General features: G+C 38.7%; 1 protein-coding gene across 1 annotated transcript in view; it reads left to right on the top strand.

Annotated features, from left to right (window-relative positions):
* The first annotated feature begins 5,183 nt into the window (after positions 1-5,183).
* LOC134602655 (matrix metalloproteinase-21-like) overlaps positions 5,184-9,395 on the top strand; it is a 79,862-nt gene continuing 75,650 nt past the window's right edge. The window contains exon 1 of the mRNA XM_063447763.1: positions 5,184-5,268. The gene's annotated coding sequence lies outside the window, so the exon portion shown is untranslated. The remainder of the gene's footprint in view (positions 5,269-9,395) is intronic.

Genomic DNA, 9,395 nt, shown 5'->3' with positions numbered 1-9,395 from the left:
AGAATCAACTTGTGCATAGGCTTGATCTGCGAGCGTCATCACACGGGCCAGTAGCCCTATTGCATCTAACAACTTTTGTTGGGCTCCTTTAAAGCCTTTTTAAACCCCCTTTCTAGGGTCTCTACCCCCTTTTGCAATGAAGGCCAGCTGGTCGAACTCCAGAGTGAGTGCAACTTTGTCCGGCAACAGAGCGTAATCTCTTGCAGACCTCCTTATCCAAGGCCTTCCTCAACCAGAAGTGCATAATCTTTGAGAGGTGAGGTGGCGATATCCAATCTCCTGACCGCGGATGGCGGATGTTCCTTGGGTTGAACATCCGACGACCTGTGGCATCAGTGAAGCGCTCACTATCTGGCTCAGGGCCGGATTAAGAGCCCAGTGGGCCTGGTGCTGATAATTATGATGGGCCTAATTACAAAATCTTATTGACCAAAAACACTAAAACAGTCCTACCTCCTAAGCGTCATGTATCTGATGGAGATGATGCTGTAGGGAAACTCATAGGATGCAACTATGAGAAAACACATACCCTTTGCTAATCTCATGCTTTCATCTTTCAAGTAAACCCATACCCCCTAACAGCAGTGTCCAGTAAAGCAGAAAGTCTATGGATGCGGTAAAAGGGTGGGCTACTGACACAAATCACATAACCAGAACGGCCGAAAGGGCGAACATACACAAAAAGGGGGAATGTCTGTGTCCCTATGTCTCCCAGTCCCTTAGTGTTTGTGTCCTCATGTCTCCCAGTGTCCCCATGTCACTAGGGGACATTGAGAGACATTGGGACACATGGGGACACAGATACTAGGGAACACTGGGAGACCTGGGAAATCTGAGACTCTTTGGGACACTGGGTGACAGACACGAGGGGACACGGGGAGACATGGGGCACTGAGACACTGTGATATATAGGGGACACTGGAGACTTGATAAAAACCTGGGTACAGGTCAAAATGTTGCGGTGTCCAATAAACCTGCTTAAAGCTATCACAGTGAGTGCCTGAGATTTTTTTCATTTATACTAGGGGACACAGACACTACGGGCACAGAGACACTATGGGCACAGAGACACTACGGGCACAGAGACACTACGGGCACAGAGACACTACGGGCACAGAGACACTACGGGCACAGAGAGACATGGGGCACTGAGAGACATGGGGCACTGAGAGACATGGGGCACTGAGACACTGATACATAGGGGACACTGATACATAGGGGACATTGGAGACTTGATAAAGACCTGGGTACAGGTCGAAACGTTGCGGTGTCCAATAAACCTGCCTAAATCTATCACAGTGAGTGCCTGAGATTTTTTCTTTTATACTAGGGGACACTGAGACACTAGGAGACATGGGGACACAGAGACATTGGGAGACTAGGGGACTTTGGGAGTCTAGGGAACACTGAAACACTAGGGACACTGGCACACTACAGACACTGAGAGACACCAGGGACACATGGGGATACTGAGATACTAGGGACACTGGCTGGGAGACATGGGGACACTGCCATGTCTCCAATGTCTCAAAGTCACCCAGTGTCTCCATGCCTCTGTGTCCCCATGTCGCCCAGTGTCCCCTAGTGTTTGTATCCCCATGTCTCCCAGTGTCCCTTAGAGTCTGTGTCCTCATGTCTCCCAGTGTCCTGATGTCACTAGTAGCAGAAAGTAGCAGAAAGGTAAAGGAGCAGAAGAAGCCTCAGAAGACAAAGAAGACTGTGTCAAATGAAGGAGAAGAAAATGAGATTGGAGCACTTCATTCTGGACACCACATCATAAGGCGTTGGTACCTGGGCCTGGCAGGGAAACTTTGGACCTTCTCATCTCCCCAGGTAAAAACAAACAATATCAGTGTTAATGTAACTTTTATTTACTGAGTGTCAGCAAACACAGAGGGCCGCTTGGTATGGGTGCCGCTGATTGGCTAGATGGGTCAGCTAGCACTCTAAGCCAATCAGTAGCTCTCCATTCATAAAAACGTAAAACATTGTTATGAATCGGGAACTAGCGATTGGCTTAGAGTGTCAGCTGACCACTCTAGTCAATCAGCGGCACCCATGCCCAACGTCAATCTGCACTTCCTGACACTCTGTTTCAGAAGTCGAATACCACTGAGCGACCTGGAGATCTGGAGCTGAAGGAAGCCTTTGGGGGTAAACCATTTGAGAGCGGTTTCACTCCTTCAAAGAAAGAGCACCCAGGGGCCTCCTTGCATCACAGCATTTTCATTTAGATAAAGCTGTTATGGTGACCAGAATGTTCCTGTAATTTGATGAAAGGAACACTATAGTGTCAGGAATACAAACATATATTCCTGACACCATAGTTGTGAAAACGCTATTCATCCTTGCTTTATGTGAAAATGACTATGCTCCTTCCCTCCCCCGCGGATCAGTGAGTAGAGAGAGGCAGGGAGGGAGATGCCGTAACTTCTTTTCACTGCCTCTCTCCACACAAACAGCGACCCCTACTGGCCGGCGCTGGTATTGCAGAATAATCTATGTTTATACTGAGACAGACATTTGTATTGCCGGTATTACTGCAATACCGGCACCGGCTAGGCAGCCTCAAATACCTGAGAAATACTTCTGAGAAATACCTGGCAACCCTAAGAAATACATGAGAAATACCTGGCAACCCTAAGAGTAGTGTGTAAAAAAAAAAAAAAAAAAAAAAAGTAAAAAAATTTTTTTTTATTTTTTTTTAAACCAATGGGCCTATTCCATGGGCCTGGGCCTGGAGCTGCAGCTCCATCAGCCCCTATATTAATCCGGCCCTGATCTGGCTGTTCTGACGCCTCCGCCTCGTCTACCTGCTCTTGTTGCTGGGGCTCACCCAGGAATGTCTCCTTAACAAAGGAGTTGTGAACCCATGTCTCGTCGTCCTTCTGAGACTGCTCAGCCTGCCATTCGTCTAGGATAGATAAAGAGGAAGCGTCGTATACCCTCTGAGGCACAGGTTGTACTTGTTTGCCGTGTTTTAGGGGGGCTTTGCCTTTGTTAGGCTTCTGTTTGGACTCTTCGCCCTTCCAGTGGTGTGCTGCCAGGCGTGATTGCTCCTTAGAGGATGAGTCAGAATCATCCGATATCTCTCTCGACTCTCGTTGAGAGCGTTTAGGGAGAGACTTTGGTGGGTCTTGGCTAACTGGCATCGTCCTGGCTAAGGCCTTTTCAACCAAAGCGACCACTGCCTCGTTAATAAGAGCCTGTAAGTCTGTTGGCATTGGGGACTCTTCCATTTTAGTAAGACACACTTGGGTTTACCCAATTTATCAATGAAATTTTGGGTGGATAGGCACATTGCGGCAGATAGTCAGCAGGGACCAAAAGGGGGGTTATAATGGCATGTATTATATATGGCCCACATATGGGTGGACAAGTTCTGGGGCTCACCCAGAAATAAAGAAGACTGCGTGAACAGCTCCGCTCAGCCAATGAAATGGGGGCTCACCCAAAGTAGGAGTTCTAGTCAATAAACCTGACTGAATGACCCACCCTTAAGGTTTCCACTAACCTGTAGCAGGTCCCTTAGACAGTCAGTAAACGGCAAGCAGGCTGTTAAAGAAATTTTCACAACTTTTACACAGCACTGCAGCAAACTCCAATAGATACTCAGAGTTTAAAATGGCCGCTGGGACTCTCGCAATGCGAAATACAATATGGCCACTGAAAAGCCCGCGAACAGGATAGTTGAAAAACTTGCGACCAAACATTTGTGGCGAACATACGAACCCAATGGGAAATCTAACAACCGAATGCGAATGGTTGTTATGTCGCGTTATGTCCGATATGAAAGATAGGCGAATGGTGGTGCTCGCAAACGACCAGGCGTTCACAAGAAAACCAGCAAACGCGAAGGAGGGAATTACTTAATATACGGGTTTTCAGTGGGTGAAACGAGGAACTTTGCCGCACGAACGCGTGTGGCGCGCGAACGCCTGACGGGTAGGAAAGCCTCACGGGTGCTTTGAGCAAAGACTCTCCAAAGTGGGAAGCGTAGCCACAAATATACCCAGACGGATCAGCACCGTCGGTATACACCCAAAATCTGATAACCTGTTGGAAAATCTAGAGGGGGGGGTGGGTTGGAGATGGGAGGAATAGAGAAAACCTAGCACCTCAGGCAGCCTAGAAGAAAGGGTGCAGGGTATCCATTAACTTCCCACAGAAATAGCACAATAAAGCCATATAAAGCTGAAACACAGAAATAGTGACACAAATAATGACAAAATAATAGCAATATTTTTTAACAGCCAGTGACAATGTGAGACACACAATATTCTGACTTGACTTGTAATTGAGCAGCAAAGAAAGAGGAAGTGCCTCAGTGGGAGGAGCTTTTTATTTACTTTGCTTGTCGTCTCTCATTGGTCATTTGTTTTTGTTTTTTATGTTCTTTGCTGCTATGGATTAGTAAAGGAAGTTTAATGCAAAATATGAGGCCACCTGTCGTTTGGTAAAATTATAGTAAATGCTTAACCCTTTTTTCATAATGGTAAAAGTGGTGTTGAAATATATCGGAACTGTAGCATTGTGGTCACGCTAGCATTGTTAATCTGTCGTTGGCAGCCAATATTGTGTTGATAAATATTAAACGTATTATCCATCATTCCAGAGTAATACTGCAACTATAAGACAGCCACCCTGATCAAACAATGGTCAATCAAGCAATGGTAGTTATATCTTCTAGATGGCCATGTTCGTTTTGATAGATAGATAGATAGATGGATAAATAAATAGATAAACAAATATATAGATATATAGCTATTGAGATATTGTCATGGCTTTTTCCCAGATGTTATATTTATATATTTTATTTAAACAATTATGTATTAAGATACATTTTCTAATTGAACCAATAATGTTACTGCAGTTACATGATGTAACTTGTTTAAATCATTTTACAGTTAAACATTGAGTCTATTTCTTTCATTTTGAATCTCATTCAGGACCACACAAACATGTCAGTTGGCAAAATGTATGCCCACCAGCCAAGATTGATCCATGATTATAATAGAATAGTTTATGTGATGTTTTGGCTTCATTCCCACATATTTGTCACTGGAAAAAAAAAGTGAAAGAAAAACACATGATTTAAAAATGGCTGACAGGGGTGTGGGAGGAGCTGAAGTGAGACAGCTGTTAAGAGTCCAGAATTCTCTTATTTCCTCCAGAGAAGTAACTACAGCACAGCAAAGCACCTCAGTGCTCAGTAACCTGACCATCTGCAATCCAGAGGAATAGTCACTAACCAGACACAGGAAAAAGGTAAAAATACAAAAATGATATATATAAAACTTTAATATTAGCAGAACTAATATTAGTGTTACAGCATGTGATCTGGGAGAGGAGGGTTTGTAATTATCTGTGTGCATTTGTTCCTTGCATTGTATTGTTGACATTCTGCTTTCCAAGAAAATAGATCAGTAGATGTTGATACTCTGTTATTTTACTGCTAAAGCTGAATTGTTTTCATAAATACATATTTTACATATATATAAAGAGAAAAAATTGTTTTAATTAATATATTCCATTTCTTTAAGTTATAATTACGCTAGTATTAAAAATGATTAATTTTGAAATAAATTGTGTACACATCTAAAATATAAGAACCCAAACTTGTATTGATCATTTTAGAGATTTCTTTCAACATTTCTTATATTTATTGTTTCTAAAGTGTATTACCATGACAGGTACAATGAGGCTTCACTTGGTGCCAATTATGTCCTGGTGTTTGTACATATTTCTGCGTTATATTTACTTGACATGTGTTTGTGTGCCTGTATGTGACTGGAGAGTTGAGTGCATATGCATGTGTCTGTGTTTGTATAGGTTTGTTCTTTCTAAACCTGTCTCCTTGTGTATCTGTCTCTATGTCCCACAACTCAGTCTAGCTCCTTCTATTTATTCAGTGTGCCTGTTTATTAATTCTGAAATATAAGAAATCAAATTTACCCCAAACCTGTATATAGTTTATATATATATATATATATATATATATATATATATATATAGACAAAAAGACCACCCAAGTGCAGCAGTATATATTGGAGAAAAAATGAATGACTTCCCTTGAAATCTAGGCTGTAACAGAGGATTCCTCAAATCCTCACAAACCAATATATAAAACAAGATACACCTAGAAAAAAAATGTGTCCAAATGTGTGAATGCTCATATATGTCTGTGTATATTCTGTCTGTTCGTTCATATTTGTGTTTGTAGTGTTTGTAAAAAAAATCAAAAAATTTAATATATTTAAATAATCTTTATAAATAATTGAATATATTGATACATTTTTATATATATTATATATTTTTGATATCTTAATATTTAAAAAAAATGTTTTAAATGTTTATCCCAAAATATTAAATCATTTGAAAAGCTTATCCAAGAATATTAAATCAGGGCCAAAGTAGTTGATGTATGCATATGGTTAGTTAAATAAAATACTCTAGTTCTGTTCTTTAATGACCTTTCTGGCTGTGTATGTTTGGGATTGCGTATCTGAGTGGATGTGCGTAATCTGTGGTAATCTATGTTTTTGTTCTACCCATACACACTGTGTAAAAAAGAGGAAGACACTTAGGTCATGGCAAGGACTGTTTATTCAGCAATATTAGCATTAAATGACCATTTATCATAAGTAACAAGAAGATGAACAGTGAGAAGTTAAAATGAACATTATCCTTATAATTAAATGATATGTTGTAAAATGTACAGGATGTCAGAAATTAAAGCAATGATGCAGTTTTCATACTCTGTCTTAAATAACCTCCTGGCCCTGTATGTATATGCTAGCGTAATAAATGGAAAATCACATTTTACTTTTGACCTATAGAAATAAAATAGAAAAATATCTTAACTGCAAGCTGTCAATCTGATATGTAATTCAAAAAATAGCTTGATTGCTGATTGTATCCAAAACATTTATCTCACACACATTTCTAACCCTTTTTGAATGCTTTAAACGTTACCTATCGGCATGATACCTTTACACGGTGGATCAAAAAAGGTAGCCCTTAAATTTCACACTAGCACTTTTTTTCAGAATTTTTAAAAATGAGAACAGGTGGTCTTTTTCATATTAGCACAGGTAGATCTAGGATCCCTGATTAATCAATTTGAAATGTTGGTGGGTACTAGAGAGCTGACAGTGAAAAACTATTTAAGATAATGGACTCCATGTGTGTTTGTGTGTTTAAGGTGTTATCTCGTTTTCTCTCATATTTCATGGAGATCCTTCATTATCTGCACAGAACTTCTGATAAATAGGTCATCATAAATTCCTGCACTTTATCCAGTCAATATGCTTAAACGTGTAAAATTCAATTATTTTTTTTTTGACAATTCTACCTTTTAAGTACGTATAAGACAGGTTTCTAATGTGCTGTCTCTACCAGCTCCACAACTCTCTCTGTGTATGTTTGTGTGTTTTATCAGGCACTCTATTATATTAAAATTTTATATTATTCAAAAAGGAAATTGCAATATTATGCATACGGAAGAAGTGCCCACTTCAACTTTTTTACAGCTCTGTTATTTTGTCCTGGAATTTGCAATTCCCTAGCTTTTTCACAAATCTAAATTTAGTGAATAATTATTATTATCAAATTGTTACTTTGCACACAGTACAAATGATGTAATGTAATTTAAAAATGACCTAAATATGTATTCTTTTACATGTATTGTCTGTACTGTCTGGCTGATGTACTGGTACCTGTATCTTAGGGTCAAAATTTTCCTGCTTATTGCTTATTGCTTGTCACTGCTTGTTGACCAGGTTTAATCTCAAAAGTCCAAATTTGGTCTAAATGGGTAAAATTGGGTTAAAATAAATTTTATTGAAATGTGATCATTTTAATTGAATGACCACTTCTCAGCTAGTACCATCTGCGTTTGCGTTAAAATAAGTCATTCTTGCAATACAGTATTTGCATGTTTATCAAAGACAAAATGACAAATTTGCTAAATAATTCCACCTGCATTTTGAAGGCAAATTTACATTTGTATGTATAAAAATGTGTCTACAGGCAGCATATAATGAAAAGTAAGAAAGGGTTAAACTATCTAAAACGTTAACTAAAAAATACTTATTTAATATATAGAATGTATTTATATAATACTCTTATAATAATAAATACATTATAAATGCACGGGGCAAGTCATACCTCTCTCTATTGCGTCAACACTTTCACTCTAGAATTTAGCTGTCTAAATGGTGCCAAAGACAGATTTTTGCAATGTATTAACTCGTGAACAAGGTGAGTTTGGTTGAACTGAGTTTAAAGGCAGATAGTTACTAATTCTCTTAAATCTGAGTATTAGGTTGTAATCCAGAATTTTGTTCCAAATTCATCAAGGTAGAAACATGTCGGAGAGTGTTTTAAATTGATTTGGCTACATTTTGCAATTTTCTTTTTAACTCGTCCAATTTCACTGCTTACTGAATTCATCCCAAAGTGTTTTGGACATGGATCAGATTCCTGATGAAGTTCTTTTTTTCAGTAGCTTTTTCTGTCATGCTTGAAATATTTATTTCTTATCTGTTTACTATGTACCAGTCATGTGCCTGTCCATCCTAATCTGCTATGAGATATAATTGAGCAGGCTAAGCCAAAACTCCAAATGCATACATGGACAGCTGTGACTATATTGGGTGGGATTTATCAAAGTAAAACAGCATCTATCGTGTAGCAAATGCTAAATGTTAAAATTAATTCTACTGGTTTTCTTAGTAAATGCACCTTATTAGTACTTTGCCACAGAATAGCACCCAATGATTTGATAATCCCCGTTTAGTGCTTTCAAATATTCTTTTGTATTCTAAAATTCTTTCCCTAAAGTTTGATTTATGTTACTTTGACTAGCTCATTTGGCATTTGGCATTGGGAGTTCAAGACTGTTTACTAACCCTGTTATTTTTGCCTAAATACTACAGATTGTTATAAACAAATGTTATTAGTTTACACTACAGATTTTTATCGATTAATTTTAACCAAAATAAATCCAAAGTATACAGTATACAAAAAAAAAATAGAAAAAACTAAAATATTGCATGGTAGAGAATTAAAAAACAATACTTAGCTTAAGGAGAGAATTTTCTAAATCCGTCTTTTTTTCGCAAATTCTCCATTCATGTTTTCAATTCATTAAAATTCTACATTTTTTTTGTCAATCTTTCTTTTATTAAGGCATATGCAATGGGGTACAAAATGAAGAGAGGGAAATGCACGAATGGTATACAGTATAGGGTTAATACAACGCTAACAATAACGAATTACATTTCCTGGATGGCAATGCCTAATTTTTATTTTTATGTCGGTTAACGTAAACATATTATACACATAAGCAGCGTCTGTCTAGATAGCCTATGTAATGCAAGGTTTTTGATCTG

This window comes from Pelobates fuscus, chromosome 3 (assembly GCF_036172605.1).
Source record: "Pelobates fuscus isolate aPelFus1 chromosome 3, aPelFus1.pri, whole genome shotgun sequence".
Taxonomy (NCBI): domain Eukaryota; kingdom Metazoa; phylum Chordata; class Amphibia; order Anura; family Pelobatidae; genus Pelobates; species Pelobates fuscus.
The sequence above is the reverse complement of the archived record's forward strand: the minus strand, read 5'-3'. Positions and strand labels throughout refer to the sequence as shown.